General features: G+C 37.8%; 1 protein-coding gene across 2 annotated transcripts in view; it reads left to right on the plus strand.

The window, feature by feature from the left end:
- Positions 1 to 19,462, plus strand: part of LOC126779448 (ATP-citrate synthase) — a 54,176-nt gene that overhangs the window by 12,813 nt on the left and 21,901 nt on the right. Inside the window, exon 1 of one of the 2 annotated variants that reach the window (XM_050503414.1) lies at positions 6,285 to 6,442. The exons of the other annotated variant lie outside the window; for it this stretch is intronic. The gene's annotated coding sequence lies outside the window, so the exon portion shown is untranslated. Of the gene's footprint in view, positions 1 to 6,284; positions 6,443 to 19,462 lie in introns of those variants that run through there. 2 annotated transcript variants of the gene reach the window in all.

The raw sequence follows: 19,462 nt of genomic DNA on the forward strand, positions 1-19,462 counted from the left end.
TTAAATAATAAAAATATTTAATTTGTAGTATGAGATACCTAGTCGAGCGGCAAGAATCTTGTTGGGGGTCCACATTATTTACTTACATCCCGAATTTGTGGTAATTTTACATACAGACATACAAGCTATCATCTAATTAGAAGAAATTGACGGTATTATATAATAATAGTAAAACCTGATGAAATTTCCTTCCTGGCCAGATATTATAACACTATATATAGCCGAGATGGCCTAGTGGTTAGAACCCGTGAATCTTAACCGATAATCGTGGGTTCAAACCCGGGCAAGCACCACTGAATTTTCATGTGCTTACTTTGTGTTTATAATTCATCTCGTGCTTGACGGTGAAGGAAAACATCGTGAGGAAACCTGCATGTGTCTAATTACATTGAAATTCTGCCACATGTGTATTCTACCAACCCGCATTGGAGCAGCGTGGTGGAATAAGCTCCAAACCTTCTCCTCAAAAGGGAGAGGAGGCCTTAGCCCAGAAGTGGGACATTAACAGGCTGTATATGTATATATAGTTGACCATTTCATGCTAGCCATGCATGAAATGCTGAAACTGATCATATCGTTAAAACGACATAATTTCATATGTCAATCCAGGTTTGGCCATATCATTGATGTAAGGTTTCCATGATGTCAAAGGTATTCGAAGATTTTAAGTTAGGTAGGCGAACAGGCAAATGGGCCACCAGATGTTAAGTCATAATCGCGTAGATTGTATGAAAACTTTGTCCATATTTTCTCACATTTGGCAAGATTCTTCTAAGTTTATAGAAAAATTCAATGAATTATACACCTAAGACTTCCTCATGTATCACTTCGTCCATTGATGAAAATCGTATGAAATTTCGTTCTGTAGTATTTTTTTTATAGAATAGGAAGGCGGACGAGCATATGGGCCACCTGATGGTAAGTGGTCACCAACGCTCATAGACGTTGGCACTGTAAGAAATGTTAACCAACGCTTACAACACCAATGCGCCACCAACCTTGGGAACTAAGATGTTATGTCCCTTGTGCCTGTAATTACACTGGCTCACTAACCCTTCAAACCGGAACACAACAATACCAAGTACTGCTGTTCTGCGGTATAATATCTGATGAGTGGGTGTTACCTACCCAGACGAGCTTGCACAAAGCTCTACCACCAGTAAGAGTATTTGAGCTTATCGCGTTCAAACAGACAAAAAGACGCGACGGAGTGACTTTGTTTTATATGTAATGACTAGCCACCCTTCCCGGCTTGCATGGATAGAATATGAGTCTGCATGGTTTATGTTAAAGGACAGACAAACAAAGAAAAAAAATGCCATGTTCATGTATCAGAATCTTCACTGGCGTAGGCAGTAACTCAACAAAGTTTCATCACAATGTGATGAATGGCTTAGGAAAGCAAAGAGGACAAACATACATTTTTATCAATATAGATAGATTCAAGGCAAGCTACTCTCGACTTTTCCTAATTATTAATATCCAAACCTACCTTAGCGGATGCTTGCGTTATGAAATAAACCAAATATCCCAAATTTTAGCTTTATATTGTTGTTATAATTATAGGAAAGGGGGGCTGATATTAGGTAATAAAAAGTACCCCATGTCTTTCCTTGGAGTTCAAGCTTGCTGCATATCAAATTTCATCAAAATCGGTTTAGTGATTTAGCCGTAAATACTTTCGCATTCATAATATCGGTATATATAGTGTAATATTTCAAAATGAAGATAAAAATATATGCACAGAAAATTTGAAGATTGCATCAGCTATTGTGAAATATGATAAATCAGTAGTCATATTTATTTTCACGAGATAATTATATAAATTAATCATTTGCAACAGATTAAAAATATTAAAGTTGGTAGGTATTTATTTACTAGGTTGTGGGAGCTGGTGGTGTATGGGCAAACCCTCCTAAATGGCAGATTCGCCCAAAAAAAAGGCCCCCAGTTACCGGCAAGCCCGCTAGGCCCGACCAAGGTAGCAATCGCGGTATCTGCAAAGCAGGGGGTGCTAAGAATCACCGGTTCACGTCAGGCTACCATATAAGACGACTTCACTTGGCAACGTACAATGGACACTCGATGAGGCTGGACCATCACCTCGCCGAATTAGAAGTAGAGTTAAGTCATATAAACTGGCATATGCTGGGGTTGTCTGAGGTCCGAAGACAGGGGGAGGACACGATAACTCTAGAGTCCGGTAACTTACTCTACTTCCGCGAAGGTTATAACCTCTCCCAGGGTGGTGTCGGTTTTCTACTCAAAAAGGATCTCATTAGCAGCATTGTGGAAATCAGTAGTGTGTCGAACCGGGTAGCGTACCTTGTCCTAAAACTTTCCGACAGGTACTCCCTGAAGGTCGTACAGGTATATGCGCCAACTTCGACATACTCTGATGATGTGGTCGAAGCGATGTACGAGGACATCGCAAAGGCCCTCAACGACACCTCGAAAGCCCACTACAATGTTGTTATGGGAGACTTTAATGCTAAAGTAGGAGTACAAAATAGCGGTGAATCGAAAGTCGGACCTTACGGCTTGGGCTGCAGAAATCACAGGGGGCAAATGCTGGTAAACTTTCTCGAAGCGCAGGGGCTCTTTTTGATGAATTCTTTCTTTCAAAAGAAGCCTCAGAGGAGGTGGACCTGGCGAAGCCCCGATAACGTGACAAAGAACGAGATAGACTTTATCATTTCGAATAAAAGGCACATATTTAGAGATGTTACAGTGATCAACAGGTTTAATACCGGAAGTGATCACCGCTTGGTTCGAGGCACTCTAAATATCGACTTCAAAGCCGAAAGATCGAGAATGATGAGGTCTACTCTCCGACCTACCATGCTCCAAGCTGCTCAAGGCTCCGAAAAGTTCCAAATGGAACTTCAAAATCAATTCACCGCGTTGGAAACCGTAAGCAGCATTGATGAGAAAACTGACACGCTGGTCAAAATACTGCAAAACAGATCCCGCAAGTGTTTTCCGCCACAGAGAAGAGACAGCGCACCAAAACTCTCTCCTAAGACACTCGAGCTCATGAGAAAACGACGAGAACTACCATCGTTTTTGTCAGATAAGGCCTTAAACCGAACAATCTCCGACGCTCCAATACCCGTGCCATCAAGGCTGCGATTGAGCAAAATCGAGGATCGAAAGTGTTCGCTCGCAAGTTTGGGAGGCCGTGTCTGACAAAACTTAAAACTGAAAATGGTGGGGTTGTTACCTCTAGGCCTGAGATTGTCGGAGAAGTAGAGAGGTTTTATGGGCAGTTGTTCTCTTCAAGATCGGATAAACCCGTGAGAATCAGTATTGATGACCAGCGCGCCCCTCTTATGCGCCATTTCTCCGAGGAGCTCCCAGTCGTTGACCAAGGCGAGATTAGGGCGGCTCTAGAACAGCTTAAAAACAACAAAGCCCCGGGAGATGGCGGAATCACAACAGAGTTGCTTAAGGCATGCGAGACTCCGGTCCTGAAAGAGCTAGCAAGCCTCTTTAATTCCGTCATCCAACATGGCAAGACCCCGGAAACGTGGAGCGGGAGTGAGGTGGTACTGTTTTTCAAGAAAGGTGATAAAACCCTCTTGAAAAACTACAGACCAATCTCCCTCCTGAATCACGTGTATAAGCTGTTCTCAAGAGTCGTCACGAACCGTCTCGCCAGACGACTTGACGAGTTCCAGCCCCCAGAGCAAGCAGGCTTTCGATCAGGCTACAGCACCGTGGACCACATCCATACTGTTCGGCAGATTGTACAGAAGACAGAAGAGTACAATCAGCCGCTGTGTATGGCATTTGTGGACTACGAGAAAGCCTTCGACTCCATCGAAACCTGGGCAGTGCTCGACTCATTGCAGAGATGTCATATCGACTGGAGATATATCGAGGTACTGAGATGTCTGTACAACGCCGCTACAATGACTGTCCATATCCAGGACTGTTAGACGAAGGCGATCCAGCTGCGCAGAGGGGTGAGGCAGGGGGGTGTAATATCCCCGAAACTGTTCACCAACGCGTTGGAAGACGTTTTCAAGACGCTGTATTGGACTGAGTATGGAGTCAATGTAAACGGCGAGTATATCTCACACCTTCGATTTGCCGACGATATCGTCATCATAGCAGAGTCGCTGGAACAACTCACCGAAATGCTGCATAGCCTAGGCGAGTCTTCCCGGTGTGTCAGTCTCGGTATAAACTTGGACAAGACCAAGGTCATGTTCAATAGGCATGTCATGCCGGGACCGATATACGTCGAGGGGAAAACTCTCGAAGTTGTTAGTGAATATACTTACCTAGGACAGATAATACAAGTCGGTAGGAATAACTTCGAGTAGGAAGCCGATCGAAGAATTCGCTTGGGAGGGGCAGCATTTGGCTACCTTCGTCAAGTCCTCCAGTCGTCTATACCGCAATGTTTGAAGACGAAAGTCATCAACCAATGCGTCTTACCTGCCATGACATACGGTGCCGAAACGTGGACACTAACTGCGGGACTAGTCCACAAATTCAAAGTCGCTCAGCGTGCTATGGAGCGAGCTATGCTCGGAGTATTCATTTGAAGGATAAGATCATAAATGAGATTATCCGGAAACGAACCGGAGTCACTGACATAGCTTGCAAAATAAGCAGGCTGAAGTGGCAGTGGGCTGGTCACGTATGTCGTAGGACCGATGGCCGTTGGAGCAGACGAGTCCTAGAGTGGAGACCGCGAATCGGCAAGCGCAGCGTAGGGCGCCCTCCAGCCAAGTGGACCGACGACCTTAAGAAGGTGGCGGGCACCAACTGGATGCGGAAGGCGGAGGACAGGAAGCTTTGGCGCACCTCGGGAGAGGCCTATGTTCAGCAGTGGACTCCTCTATATCCTCGTCTGTATCCCTGATTTCATGATGATCGGTTGAATAGTTAAGACGTGTAAGCGTAACAAACAAACTCACTTTCACATTAATAACATTAGTTAGAATTTAAAAGTACCATCCGCTATATATCAGATTTCAATAAGATTATTGTACTATGTGTTTCTTAAATCGAGATAAAAATCGATTGACGGTTTTATCTTGCATGAGTAAAAGGAGTGAGAAATAAAAAAAAATGCCAAGATACTCACGAGAATTGATGTGTAACTCGTGTACCGATCTCACGCAAACATTAACACAATTACAATAACAAATCTTACGTTGACGTCATCTGACGTTCGAAATCTTACACTGACGTCACCTGACGCTCGGAGTCTCAGTTAGCCCCTACCGTGGACTGAGCGCTAACATGTTTACACATCAAAATCTTCATCCAGTAACTGGGCCTGGTGGTATGTGTTCACCACCATAAACATTGGCACTGTAAAATATGTTAATAATCCCGCATATAGCCAATATGCTACCAACCTTTAGAAGTAATGTTACGTCCCTTGTGATCACACTGGCTACAACCCTTCAATAAATCGGAACGCAACAATACTAAGTACTGCTGTTTGACGGTAGAATATCTGGTAATTCGGTGGGACCTATATATATATATATTTAGCAAATTAATTTAAAGCTATGATGACAGTTAGATCTTCCAGAACGCTGATTGGTCGCCGATTGTGTTATCTGCTGTCATCGACAAACGAGTGTTCAGATTGAAGAAATTAGTTAATCCGATTTTGATCGTTTCATATATTAAATTTTAGGCAGAAAAATTCCTACCGTATGAGCTTCGGATAAACTTATTTAAAATATATACATTACTTATCTATAATTAGTATTATTATAAAAAGTTGTAAATAAAATGCCTTTTTCGAATTTCGAAAAAATTTCGAATGTCAAATCAATGATGACAGAAATACAGAAATCATTGTTTAATTAAACAGTCGCTAAGCAACGTTTTTAAGACGGTATATATACTGTATTTATATGGATCAGTTTTAATTAGTTTAATTTAATTATTTTAATTACATGCAGTTATAATTGTTACGGTATTTTAACAAAATCGTGCAATTTGTTGTTTTTTTTTATAATAACGGAATTAATAAAGTATAATTTATGTTATAAAATGAAAATATATTTTTTTTCTAAATACATATATTTGGTTGCTGGAGACAATATTATTAAAGTAACCGATTTAGTTTATAAAAAATAAATAAAAAAAAGCAGCTGAATTGAAAGCTAAGGAAAAAAAGACGCTGTTTTTTTTTTTAAACAATTCTAGTTGTGTGACGTATAACGGTACGAACGCGTGTACTACGAAAACTCAATTTACAAATTTATGAACGCAGAACGACGTGTCATGCCGAAGTAAATGTATTCAGCCGATTACTCGATTTTCTATCTGATTCAGTCGTCCGCTGGTAGTCGTGGCGAGTGGTCGCGTCACTCGTTCTCAAGTTTCGCGAGTGATAAACCCGTGCTGATAAATTCCTTGTTGGATTTTGCTATAATCTCTTCGAAGCGACGGACGTCGCTCGGAAGTGAGTGTTCCATTTTATTTTTTTTAAACGTTTAAATTATTCATGCGAACGATTGTAGACCGGCGCGGGCGAAAGTTACGCGCCTCTTGTGACGTACTTCATACTACATAACTTCCACTGAACTTGGTTTTACTTTTAAATATCGAACATTTTAATATCAAATCGAATTTCTATGGAATAATTAGCTATTCTAAATTTAAATCGAATGTTCGAAAACATTTTGCTTTATTACGGTATTTTTTTTAATTAATATTTAATTATTTAATTTGATTTGAATAGTATTAAAATAAAATAAATGATCGGGAAACATGACGTTTTTTTAAATAAAATATATGATTTTCTCAAATTAAAATAAATGAAATGGTGTTTTTTGTCTGTGTGTTTCAACTGTTTATTACGGTATGATCGCGTATTTGCAAATGAACAACCGGTTTCATTCGTTTGTTGGTTTCACAGCACGCGCGTCAAAGTTCAACTCGGTACAGGAAAAAATAATTTATTATTTTATATTAACAGTTGATTATGTTACGATATATACGTGTAGAAAAGTAAGCTATTGAATTATCGTTTTGAAATGAATATAGTTCAAAATTAAGCTTTTTTTATTTTGTGATTTGTATTTAGGGACTAAGGAATTAAAAGTAAAACGCTTTTAACTTTAGATATATAGTATTATAGTACATCGTTAAAATTATGTAATACAAATATTGTAGAAGTAGCTTAATTAATTCTCTAAAAAAATACGTTTAGTTTTTTTTTAAATTGTTTTTAATTTTAATTACGATGGCATATGTAAGTAAATTTGTAGTATGTGTGGTGTTTTTAATTATTACTTGGTTTTTGTGATAGAAGCGTGACGATATAGTTTTAAGGACTTGTAAAATTATTTAAATATATGTGAAATAAGTATATAAAGTGTATACAATTATGCATCGTTTTTTTTTTATTTGCGTAAGACATTGTCAATAATACTAAAAAAATTAACTTAATCGCTGAAAATAAAAAAAACAGAGGTGTTTTGGTTTTTAAAAATTAGATTTATTTATTTATGAATAATTCCAACATTATTATTTTTTTTTATACGAGTAAGCATTGTCAGGTTGTTTGGGTGCTACTTAAACATAGATTAAAAATCAAACATATATAATAATAAAAAAAAAGTAAAAAAATATATATATACAGCCAAGCTCTCAATAAGCACATTGTATTTAATATTGTAAGTCTGTATGTACGCATACATATATATTGATATACTCGATTAAATTAATTATAAACTTATACTAACTATCCCGGCTTAGCAAGGGTAGATTTTACTGGTGGTAGGGCTTTGTGCAAGCTCGTCTGGGTAGGTACCACCCACTCATCAGATATTCTACCGCAAAACAGCAATACTTGGTATTGTTGTATTCCGGTTTGAAGGGTGAGTGAGCCAGTGTAATTACAGGCACAAGGGACATCAAATCTTAGTTCCCAAGGTTGGTGGCGCATTGGCTATAAGCGATGGTTGACATTTCTTACAATGCGAATGTCTAAGGGCGTTTGGTGACCACTTACCATCAGGTGGCCCATATGCTCGTCCACCTTCCTATTCTATAAAAAAAATGATAAGGGTCATACAATTACGTTTATAAATTAACACAAAATAAAACATATATGTACCGTATCAGTATCAGTAACAGCCTGTTAATGTCCCACTGCTGGGCTAAAGCCTCTTCTCCCTTTGAGGAGAAGGTTTGGAGCTTATACCACCACGCTGCTCCAATGCGGGTTGGTAGAATACACATGTGGCAAAATTTCAATGAAATTAGACACATGCAGGTTTCCTCACGATGTTTTCCTTCATCGTCAAGCACGAGATGAATTATAAACACAAATTAAGCATATGAAAATTCAGTGGTGCTTGCTCGGGTTTGAACCCACGATCATCGGTTAAGATTCACGCATTCTAACCACTAGGCCATCTCGGCTAATATATTTCGTAACTTTGTCTAAATACGCACCACCTACGACTTATAAGGTTCGTTATAAGAAAATCTTTTGCTTTTGTGGGGGTTGTTTGTGGGGCCGTTCAGCCGGCATAGGCGGGCCGGCATTCAGAGCGTCATGGTAGCACGCGCAAGGGATCCCGAGGCCTCGTTAAGACGAAAAGGGTACCGCTGGTTTTTGAGTGAATATGACTATGTTCGGGGCGCACTTGGCGCCTTGGACACCGGCGAGTCCAACATGGGGTATGTTCCCACTGTTCCCGTTTGGGAAAAGCGTAATGCGTTTTTCCAGCGATAAAAAAACTGGGCGTAACGGTAGCATGCGATCCCGATACGATTTAAAAAAAAAGTATTTGTCAATTTTATATTTTTGTTAGATTATATGGTATTTATTATTATTTACATGGAACAAATTATAAAGTAAATGTGTTGTCGGATTGGAGAGTAACGACAATTTGAAACTATTGGAGATACTCTATCTTATATTTTGTTTGTGATTTTTTTTTTTTATAGAATAGGAAGGCGGACGAGCATATGGGCCACCTGATGGTAAGTGGTCACCAAACGCCCTTAGACATTGGCATTGTAAGAAATGTCAACCATCGCTTATAGCCAATGCGCCACCAGCCTTGGGAACTAAGATTTTATGTCCCTTGTGCCTGTAATTACAATGGCTCACTCACCCTTCAAACCGGAACACAACGATATCGAGTATTGCTGTTTTGCGGTAGAATATCTGATGAGTGGGTGGTACCTACCCAGACGAGCTTGCACAAAGCCCTACCACCAGTAACGTAAGTGATACGTTTTGTTCGAAATAAATTAATTCTCGAAGAGACCGAACGGTACCGCTGGTTTTATAGGCGATACCCACATACCCCCCACTTGATTACGGGTAAACGCGTATAAATTAAAGACTTCAGTTTTTATGCTAACGGTGGGACGTGCAATTAAGCCATCTGATGGTATGTGGTTACCACCGGCCATAGACATTGATGTAAGAAATATTAAACATCCCTTACATCGCGAAGCGCCACCAACCTAGGAACTGAGATGTTATGTCCCTTGTGCCTGCAGGTACACTAGCTATCTCGCCCTTCAAACCGGAACACAAGAATACTAAACAATGCTAGAATACAACGGTAGAATATTTACTGGTGGTAGGGCTTTGTGCAAGCTCGTCTGGGTAGGTACCACCCACTCATCAGATATTCTACTGCAAAACAGCAATACTTGATATTGTTGTGTTCCGGTTTGAAGGGTGAGTGAGCCAGTGTAATTACAGGCACAAGGGACATAAAATCTTAGTTCCCAAGGTTGGTGGCGCATTGGCTATAAGCGATGGTTGACATTTCTTAGAATGCCAATGTCTAAGGGCGTTTGGTGACCACTTACCATCAGGTGGCCCATATGCTCGTCCACCTTCCTATTCTAAAAAAAAAAAAAAAGATGGGGGTGGGGGGTTCCTACCCCGACATGCTTGCGCACTTGTGCTATAATCTAGTCAACGCTCAATTTTATAAGTATTAATTGTAAAAGTTAAAACTAAATTAGACGTGTGCTAGGTTTCGTTCGCGTCTATTTAAACTATTATTTATATTGAATCTTAACAAATATTCTGTGAATAAGCCAACTGTTACCTAAAGAAACTGACTAAGTCATAATTACACAACTCGATTACCTTTAATTTAACAATTAAAGATAAATTATAATGATAATAATCATCGTTCATTAATAATGTAATTAAAACGGTTAATTAGTAAATCTGACTTAAGTGTATTTTAAGTTATACGTAACTTCAAAGTTGAATTCTAGGAGGCTAGACAACTGTGTGCGGAAACACAGGTGCACTCTAAGATGACACGGCAAACCCAACATGACCGGATATATGCGCAAGACCAACGGCTTCCAAACTCCAGCTGATGAGAATTTGACATAAACACCCAATAACATTGCACAGGCCCCATCCGGTGTTCGAACCCAGGACATCGATGCAACATTTAACTGTAGCCGCTAAATCAAAAAGGCAGTTTATAAATCACGTTAAGTTAACAAAAATATAGTCAGTTATTTACGCATATATATGCAGTACGGAAGATTTATACTTTCGTCCATAAATAAAAAAAGAAATTCGAAAGTGTCCATCTCAAAAATAACTTTTCGTTCTTAATTCGTTCTTAATACGAACAACGGGTCGATCCGAATTTTTTTTAATGATAATATCTGTCGAAAAATTATGAGTAGCAGCCCGATCTGATAGTCGGAAATGTACACCCGTACCTCGGAATACACGTAGTCTGGCGCCTGAACTCTTTCCAATCGTGTTGGATTTCTGCCCCTTGGGTTATGTGAGTAAGGGAATAGAGAGTGCACCTGTGTTTGGGCACACACTTGTGCACTATAGTATGGTTAGTCTCGCTTTGATGTTGGCGTCAGGAGGCCATCGTATCATCAGATGGTGATACTCACTGTCACATATCACTTCACTTCACGTTCGTGTCTGTTTTCTATTTGTTGTGTCGAGTTTTCTATTTGTTCTGTGATAGCTCTATCGTTCCATAAGTCGTCGAGTGTAGGTCAATTGACAGTGAAAGGCTGTATCGAAGGTTCCTCCGACCGGAAGCAGACCTTGAAATGGACAGCCGTTATTATATCCTTTCGCGTGTGTTACTAACCAGCTTCTCCGACTTTTACGATTTTATCCCTTGCTATTTTTTAATTGAATAAAACTTACTGCACCCGCATAGCTGACTGCCGCATTAATTAATTAATACTGGTGGTAGGGCTTTGTGCAAGCTCGTCTGGGTAGGTACCACCCAGAATTAATGGTGAATATTACTAAGGTCTATATGCAATGGTGACCTCGGCTTCCGAATCGTAATACATACGCATTGGTGATGTAAGCGATGGTTAACATTTCTTACAATGCCAATGTCTATGGGCGTTGGTGACCACTTTCCATCAGGTGGCCCATATGCTCGTCCGCCTTCCTATTCTATAAAAAAAAAAAATATTTTTGTTGCGCGAGATTTATATTATAATAACGTCTAGTTATTCATTTAAGATATTTATTTATATATATATTACCAATATTTCGATTAAAAACACTTAGCAAATAATTCATATCATTCAAATTTTCAATTCAAATCATTCATTGTTAGTTTAATAATAAAAAGATAGGTTATGTTAGTTTTCGTAGATTGTTTAGCCAGCGATAGTTACCGTACGACAACAGTTTTATGAACAAAACTACATACAGACATTATGTATATGTATAATATTACCAAATTATACAAAACACTTTACTCGTTTCATTGAACGAGCAGCAACATTGCAGTTATATTTATTTCATTCCTTAAATTTGTTTGTTATATATATATTTTTTTCTACTTTTATTAATTTAATTCGAGTTTTGAGAGTATTGTTTATTTTATACAGTAAATGTCCCGCTGCTGGGCTAAGGTCTCCTCACCCTTTTTGAGGAGGAAGTTTTGGAGCTTATTCCACCACGCTGCTCCAATGCGGGTTGTGGAATACACATGTGGCAGAATTTCAGTGAAATTAGACACATGCACGATGTTTTCATTCACCGTCAAGCACGAGATGAATTATAATCACAAATTCAGTGGTGCTTGCCACGAGTTAAGATTCACGCGTTCTTACCACTGGGCCATCTCGGCTTATTTTATATTTTACGACTATCTTTACAGGACAGTCCAAAATATATATTGTCTAATGACTTCGTACTAATAATTCCTTAAAAGAACGGATGCTATTATTTAATTTAAAAAAAAATGTCCAAATGCAACCTGTAGTAGTACTTCAAGAGATGAGCTCGATGATAGTATGTCAATCGCTATTCAAGTGATGTTGCCATTAAGTATATGTATATAATGTTGCCATTAGTTCTCGTTCGATAGCGAATTTATAAGTATATTTAGGGTTGCCACTTTAAAATGTAAATTTAATTAAAGAAATCCCATGAAAATTGCAATAATTCAATCCTAGGTATCAATTTATTTACGTAATAGATTAAAAATATGTTAATGGTATGTTATGTATAATATGTATCGTGTTAATTAATTAAATATGAAAATGAACGGCGTGTAAAGTGGGGGGCCAGGGGCCTCCGCCTAGTTACGCTACAGTTATAAATCCCGCTTGATACATTTTGACATAACCGCAGGTTATATATATATATGTTGTGGATTAGGAGTTAGTCTGGGTTATTCCTGTATGTCACAGTAGCATGCGAAAGCGATCCCGTGGCGTTCCTTGTTAAGACGGAAAGGGTACCGCTGGTTTTTTAGTGGGTATTCCGATGTTCGGGGCGCACTCGGCGCCTTGGACACCGGCGAGCCCCACACTGTTTCCGTGGGGGAAATGCGTAATGCGTTTTTCCAGCGTTAAAAAAGGGTTATTCCTGTATAATTTTCTTTGTAATATTATCTATGTAAATAAAAAAGTATGCCTATATGTTTGTACAGATTACATAACTAATCAAAAACAAATCATTTCACGCAAATCAATCACGCCAGTGGGCGTGGTTGGTGGATGCTTGCCTTTCACGCCGAAGGTTGTGGGTTCGATTCCCACCCAGGACAGATATTCATGTGCATGACCATGTCTGTTTGTCCTGAGTCTGGGTGTAATTATCTATATAAGTATGTATTTACAAAAGAAAAATAGTATATGTAGTATATCAGTTGTCTGGTTTCCATATTACAAGCTCTGTACAAGCTTAATTTGGGATCAGATGCCCGTGTGTGAAAAAAGGTCCCAGGATATTATTGTATTATTATTATTATATAAACATATTCTACCTGCAAACAACAGTACTTAGTTGTAATGTTCCGGTTTGGAGGATGAGTGAGACAGTGTAACTGGCAGAAGAGACAAATCATCCGAATTCTAAAGATTAATGGTGAATATTACTAAGGTCTATATGAAATGGTGACCTCGGCTTCCGAATCGTAATACATACGAAACGAAATTGAATATAAAAATGACAAAATAAGTGAAATATTTCAAAGTCGCGCTCGTCACCCCTGACCCTGTATACATTAACGCGATCACGTGACGTACATACGTTTTTATGTAATACGATTGATAGTGTCACGCTTATATAGTAATATATATGTGTATTGATTTACGCGTCAGTGATCCCGGTCGGCATGATTTTTTTCCGACATCATTCACAATCATTGCCATATTTCAGCGAATTTTCACACCTTAATGAATTATACAGAGAGGCAGACGCGGGGGGATTGTTTTTTTTATAATATCTAGTGCTTTATTAATAATTATGTATATATGACTTGATTGCCTTGTTGGTCTAGTAGCTTGATGTAAGGCCAATAAAAAGTTACTGGGTTTTACTGTCAGAAAATTCGCAGTAGCAGCCCGGAGTCTGGAAGTTGGAAGTGTGTACACTCCCGTGCCTTGGAAAGCATGTAAAGCCGTCGGTCCTGCGACTGAACTCTTTCCGGTCGTGTCGGATTGCCGTCCCATCGGATTATGAGAGTTATGGAATAGAGAGTGCACCTGTGTTTGCGCACTATAATATCCCCTGCGCAGTTGGCTAATCTCTCTTGAGATTGGCCGCCGTGGCTGAAATCGGTCTGGAGGACATTATTATTATTATATATGAGTAAGATGGAAACTATACAAGAGCAGTTTGTTCCATGTCCCAACGTTCATCCTAATAAGTTCAATTAATTTTTGTTTAAAATTTTCTTGTTGTTGTAAAATATTGTCATATTGGCAAATTACAACAATATCTTGATAATAACATTCAATTCGATTCTTAAATTAATTCGGCCGTTAAAATTCATTTCCAATTGACGCAATCACGTGACGTCCAAACGTTTTTTTTTTAAAATGTAATGTGAATGATAGCGTCGTGCATTATTATCTGATATTGATAAAACTTTATGCCGTTATTGGTTAGTGGTATCACGCGCGTGGTGTTTTGACCAAAGCTGACCCACGGTCAAAGTCAAATGTCGACCTCAAATGATCGATGATTGATATTTCGCACAGGTATGTCTTTGGTGGTGACCACTTACCATCAGGTGGTCCATTATATGGTGGTGTCCACTTACCATCAGATGGTCCTTTTGTCAGGAAATAAAAGAGTGTCTCAATAATAATATAATAAAGCCAGTGTAATTACAGGCACAAGGGACAGAACATCTCAAATCCCAAGATCATTAATATATATCTTACAGCATCAATGTAAATAAGCGATGGTGACTGCTTCAGTTACGTTGCCCATTTGAAAATTTGCCGCCCTATATGAAAATTAAAAAAAAATCGACACACACTGCCGACTTTCTTAATCCAGACAAATTTTTTCATCCAGTATTCGAACTTTTGACCTACAGATCTGAAACCCCATAAATTAACCGCTGAACCAAATTTCGTCGGCCTGTAAAATTTAACTTTTTAATGAAAGTTGTATGAAATCCCTCATTTCAAGAAAGAGCTATGGAAGTTGGTAGTTAGCAATTCGCTAGTGGAGCGGCGGGTGAACCGCTAGTCGTCATATAAAGTTGTATGTATAGATAAGCTTGGTAAGTTATTTAACTTAAATTAAAACGCGAAGCATCTAAAGGTCAAGCTCGATTTAAGAGAGTTAAAAATATCTTAACGTACTCCAGTTAGCGGAGACCTGCAACTAGGTCAACAGCCGACAGCGTGGTATTGTGTGGAGCGGTCTGCCCTTCACACGTCCGTGATCTTGATTTGGAGTGCCAGGTGTCCTGATAAGCGCATCATGTGAACTCTTTTTTTGATGTCCCGGTACGTTTCCCGATTTTAATTCGCGCGGGATATTGTTTGGAATCGCGCGGGACGTATTAGTATCGATGCATTCCGTCCCGATTAAACACACTAGGAATTCCGTTTTGCGTCTAATTAATTAATTTATTTTAGTTTAAATGTCCCACTGCTGGGCTAAGCTTTCTCTCCTTTTTTTGAGGAGGCTTGGAGCTTATTCCACCTCGTAATCCAATGCGGTTTGGTGGAACACAGATGTGGCAGAATTTAAGTGAAATTAGACACATGCAGGTTTCCCCACGACATTTTCCTTCACCGTCAAGCACGAAATGAATTATAAGCTCAAATTGAGCACATGAAGTTCAATGGTGCTTTCCCGGGCTTAAACCCACGATCATCGGTTAAGATTCTTAATCTACTGAGCCATCTCGGCTGTAGCCAATGACGAGAGAAGTAGAAATAAACAAACAATGTTAACCGTGAAATGCAATGACGTCATTGGTCGAGATTTCAATATGACGTGTAGTTTACTTTTTGGTAATCAATGCAGGGCAGACAGACGGCGCCAATTCTATTAACCTATACCGATCACGATACGCTCTCCATCCTCTCCTCCTCCAATCAATTCCTATCCAACTTCGACTATTCTATATTTATTAGGATCGGACCCGAACCGATATCATGTTAACATATAATAATGTCCTCCAGACCGATTTCGACCACGGCGGCCAATCTCAAGAGAGATTAGCCAACTGCGCAGGGGATATTATAGTGCACGAGTGTGTGCACAAACACAGGTGCACTCTCTATTCCCTAACTCTTAAAATCAGATGGGACGGCAATCCGACACGACCGGAAAGAGTTCAGGTGCAGGATCAACGGCTTTACGTGCTTTCCAAGGCACGGGAATGTATGCACTTAACTTCCAGACTTCGGGCTGCTACTGAGAATTTTCTGATAGAAAAACCCAATAACTTCTTATTGGTCCGACTTGAGAATTGAACCCAGGACCTCCGGGTCTGCGGCCTTCATCAAGCCACTAGACCAACGAGGCAGTCAAGTTAACATATATCGGTACGTCAAAACCAAACTTAATTGTTAACTTTTCAAAGAATACGAAAACGGATAACAGCAACGATAACGCTTTGATTCGATTGGGATAAAGTGACAATTTGTTAGAAGAATTGACCCTCAAAAATCTCGTCAAACTTTTACTCTTAACGAGTTTTAATCGTTGAACAATTGAATGATAATATTTTTAAACTAACAAATTACTTTAAACCAAATAATAAAAAAAAAAATATTTTATAATATATAATAATATTATATAAAATCATGTTATATGACTGTACTCTGCGTGTGTGAATGAAACAATGAAACACGGTAAGCGTAATAACTGACAGGTTAAACATTGGAAGTAGTTATGTCGAAATAATAATAATAATAATATCCTGGGACATTTTTCACACACGGCCATCTGATCCCAAATTAAGCTTATACAGCTTGTACTATGGAAACCAGACAACTGATATACTACATATACTACTTTTCTTTTGTAAATACATACTTATATAGAAAATTACACCCAGACTCAGGACAAACAGACATTCATTGATGTTTCATGCACACATATGTCTGTCCTGGGTGTGAATCGAACCCACAACCTTCGGGGTGAACGGCAAGTGTCTACCAACCACGCCAACCGGCTCGTCAAAATTGACAGTTTTTTTAGAGTCGCAATGACCCGGTTGTATATTCTGAATGATGACCTCTCATGATGAGGATTGTGGTTTCAATCCCGGGCAAGCACTTATCATATAATGTGCTTATTTTTTGTTTATAATTCATCTCGTGCTCGGAAAACATATATGTATTTGATTAATGTCTGTCACATGTGTATCCCTCAACCGCAATGGAGTGGCGTGGTGGAATAAGCTCTAAATCTTCTCCTCATAAAGAGAAGAGGCCTACTACTTGCTTTGAAGTTGTAATTAATTCGATATATCTTGTAAATAAAATGTCTTTTTTTATTTAGAGTTTTTACATTATGTTTTTAAATACTTTTTGCCTGTTAATAATTAATTTCTTTTAATTATAGACAACTATAAATTCGAATTATAATTCGATGTTTAAATTTTAAAAATTCGTAGCATTTCGAATTTTATAAATACTATTAATAAATACACGAGAAGAAGTAATAAATTTTATTATTTGGTAATTTTAATATCTTTATTATAATAAACTAAAATTAAAACAAAATATCATATATTGTTAATTCGATGACAGTCGTTCAGTTCTCTTTTTTTATATATGCGCGGGAAAACTATTTTTTTAACTTCATTACCAAACAGTACCAATGACGTTCTGAAACCGTTTATATTTTTATTAAATCAAATACAATATAGAAATATGTAATTATTAAATACATTAAATGAAGTACATACATAAGTATCTCTAACACTATTATTTTTAAAAGTTAAAAATGAAGCTATGAATTATAACTACAGATAAAATAAAATAATATATTAGTAAAAAAGAACGCTATCAAAAAAAAAAAAACTTTGACAGTTAAATAGCAAAGACCGCTATTTTTTTAGAGTTAAGACATGCGAATGGATTACGATATAAAGGCATGGACACATGTTGATGATTTTTTTTAAACACTCGATGTTTTTTTTTATCATTATTATTTGAATTTATTATAAAAAAAAATTATATCTTTATTTGCTCTGTGATAATAGCGACAAATTATACACTATGCCTTCACTAATAGTATAGTACTTAAATAATATTGATTTTTTTATAGTATCGTCGGTCGGCGGACGAGCAAATGGGCCATTTGATGGTAAGTGGTCACTAACGCCCATAGACATTGGCACTGTAAGCCAATGCGCCACCAACCTTGGGAACTGAGATGTTATGGCCCTTGTGCCTGTAATTACACTGAATCACTCACCCTTCACACCTTCACAGAGTGTTATTAATTTAAAAAAAAACACAGTAATCTTTTATTTTATTTTACTTGAGGACTTGGAACGAAGTGAGAGATTAAAATAATGTAATGTAACAAAAGTTAATTATATTCCCACTTTCCCAGTGTCACAATAACTCAAAGAACAATACATTTGTCTCGGCAAATTAAAAAATTAAATATCGCGCCATTAAGACAGATCACGCGATATAACATCATATTTTTTCGACCAATCGCAACAAGCTGTTTCTAGCAATTCCATGTTCTATTATAAATATTTGAACAGCTTGCAATCTAAAAAAATTTTTTATTATAAACATTTTTGGGCTGAATAGTGACATACGTATGTTTTTTATCTCTTGAAAAAAAAATTATTCGAAGCCGCGTTTCAAAACTCGCTTGTAATATTAAATTTAAATAATAATAAATTATTTTTTAAATGTATATATATTATAAAATTTAAACTTAGAAAATATTGTTTTCAAGTTAGTTTAAAAAAATGGTATTCGGTATGATGTTGTGGTGTCCTTAGCGCTAAATGACGCGGCTTGAGTGTTCACTGATCACGCGATACCACACCATCGCTCTCGACCAATCACGAGACTTTGTCGATCGAGTCGCGCGGCGTTCCACATTCAAAATTCAATTTTCTGAATTATAGATAACGTAATATTCAATATTTTTTTAATTATAATAATTATTTCATTGTTGAAATATTGTAAATATTCACAGATTAAAAATATTATTATTACATATTTTTTTTTAATATTTATTTTATTATCTTTAGTTTATCTTATAAATCTTAGTTATGACAAGATAAAGCTAATAACACTTATTATTTTTTTGTATTACGATAAACTAATTATATTTAATCCAATGTTTATGAGATATTTTGCCATCAGTATATATACATACATATTGATTGATAATTCAAAACCAACTGCAGTTCTATTCTGTAAGAGTTCACTTCATTACCCGTGAAATGTTAATAACCGTTAATACCTGGAGGTGGAGCTTTGTGCAAGCTCGTCTGGGTAGGTACCACCCATTTGATATTCTATTGCAAAACAGCCGTACTTGGTATTGTTGTGTTCCGGTTTGAAGGGTGAGCGAGTGTAATTACAGGCACAAGGGACATAAGATGTAAGCGACGCCAACCTATTCTATAAAAAAACGACTTCTGGTGATATATTATTTTGATACGCGTGTTCTTGTAATATTATGATTATAATGTTCAATATCGCATATCACCTTCAAAACCGTTTTCTGCGGTGAATTTCCAGA

This window comes from Nymphalis io, chromosome 29, assembly GCF_905147045.1.
Source record: "Nymphalis io chromosome 29, ilAglIoxx1.1, whole genome shotgun sequence".
Lineage (NCBI taxonomy): Eukaryota > Metazoa > Arthropoda > Insecta > Lepidoptera > Nymphalidae > Nymphalis > Nymphalis io.